Source organism: Punica granatum, chromosome 8, assembly GCF_007655135.1.
Source record: "Punica granatum isolate Tunisia-2019 chromosome 8, ASM765513v2, whole genome shotgun sequence".
NCBI lineage: Eukaryota > Viridiplantae > Streptophyta > Magnoliopsida > Myrtales > Lythraceae > Punica > Punica granatum.
This window is the reverse complement of record NC_045134.1, coordinates 18309689-18312054: the sequence shown is the minus strand read 5'-3', so window position 1 is coordinate 18312054 and position 2366 is coordinate 18309689.

Below are 2366 nucleotides of genomic sequence, written 5' to 3'. Positions count from 1 at the left end.
CCCGCTCTGATCTTTGTTGTGAGGCTAAAATTCATAAACCCTAAAAAAGCTTAATTTTGTTTTCACCGGAAATGCTGTATTATAAAAATATAAAAATTTCGTATATATAATTGGCGAGGTTTTCTATTTGGCCAAAATTTAATTGGTGATTTCTTCATTCTATTGGCTATATATATACACACATAAAATATACGTATATATTTTGGCCATCTAACGGCTACCTTGAGTGATAATTTATTTCAACACGATTAATATTGAAAAATAATTTTTATTTTTCAGGGAAGATTTCTCATTATCTATTTTGAAAGTTAAATATAATTAAGTTACACTTACATCTACTTTTGAGGAAAAACAATAACGTAAAAATAGAAATTAAAAATTTAAAAAGCTAAATCCATTTAAAAATTATGTTTAAAAATCTTCCTAATATACTTACATTTAATTAAACAATCTTGCGTGTACCGGGGGAAAAATGACGTTGCATGTTGATAAAATTATAATTTATGCTATCGTGAACAATTAGAAGGATTATTGAAAAGATAGGAGAATTTAGAAAAGCTAAAAACGAGAAAATTGTCCGCATTTGAGCTCCCTGCTGTCACTTCCAATTATTTCACTGACAAGAAGCCACATAACTTTTTTCATATCAGCTTAAATTATTGGCAGCGGCGCAACCTAAGTGGTAAAGAGGTGGAAAAGAAACAAAAATCTATTTCCATAAAATATTCATGATAAGATACTACTAGCTACCCATAATCAGTCACACGCACGTACGTTCCTTCAATCTATGGTTTGAGGAATCAATAATTCTCTTTGGTATTATTTCATTCATCTGGGGATGGGGGCAGATCTTGCAGAGGCTATACATATAGCTATCTGCATACGCATCATAATTATTAATGTAGCTAAAGGCTAAATATATTTATAATAAACCCTTTTCAGAAAATAAAATAAAATTGCAGATACCCTATTGGGGGACCCGTAGGGCTTATGTCCTAATCAATAGGTTCAACTAATCTTGATGACCAATTCCTATTAAAATCATTACCTCAAATGGGTTTTGTATCCATATTCATAGACAAAATGTCCCCTTAATTGAACCCACTAGGGCTACATCATTAGTGAGTAGCTAGCTTAATCTGCCACTTTAATTATTTCAAACCCTTTCCAATAAGAAACCTAGGTGTTCCAGCAATTTTTTTAAAAATTTTAATTTTCACGTATTCATGTACTTTTTTATTTAAGAAGGCGACCTTAAGGCCACGTCCCAATTCAAAATTTTCAAACATGCACACGGAACTCTCATAAAAAAATAATCTATTTGGCATTTGGCAAAGTGTGCTTTAGGGGAAGAGATTTGATTGATAATTATGAAAAGAAACCTAGGATCAAAGCAAACCAAATACATCCTGAACAAATAATTCTGCGTTATGTCATCACGGGACACAATTACAAATTTTAAAGTCATAATGTAAAATTTAAAATCCTGATAAGAATTAATTTGAGCAACTAATTAATATGAAATTGTTATTAAATTTAAAGATACAAAAAGAAATGCTTTGTTTTGTACGAACAAAAGTCTAGAGGATAGAATTAACATTTTTTACAAAAATAAAATAAAATCATTGTTTACATTCATTTTTCGCACCTAACGGTACTTGCAGAGCTCGAGGGATATCGCGTAAGCAAGATGGGCTCCATTGACGATATTGGGCTTAATTAGAGATAGCCCATGACCAATTTGATTGAGCTAAAAGGCCGAAGGACCAGGAAGACAGCCCATGGCCTGACTCACGAAGGACCGATCCAATGACCCGCGGCACTATCCGTTTGGATAGCCATGGATGGGTTGGCTAATTGTAGAAGGAAGTTTTGGTTTGTTTCCTAGTTGGGCAGACTATAGAAGGAAGCAGCCGAGTGCACATGACTGGAGGGTCGCGCATGGAAGTTTTTGGACTATTTCCCAGTGAGGGTTGATCTTGCCCCTGGACTTAGATGTTATGGCTTGCACCTCTGCATGGCAGCCAAGGATTGTTTCCTTGGTAGGGCATATCAAATAAGGAAGTAGCCAAGTACCTATGGATGTTTGCTCACACAAGGGAAGTTTGCTGATTCTTTCCTAGATGGAGCTGGTGCACGAATCTGAAGACAAGGACGCAGGAGGGTCATTTCCTTTGCTGGACACGCATACTTTTGGGAGCTCCTCCAATATTAGCAAAGATCATTTTTTAGTTTGGGAAGTTCCATTATCTTAGCTATGATAGTATTTATTTCCTAGGCTTCAGCAAGAAAATAAGGAACTTAGTGGATAGTTGCATATTTCCCTTTATTATGTTAGAATAAGACCGAGTCTTGCTCGATTTAGG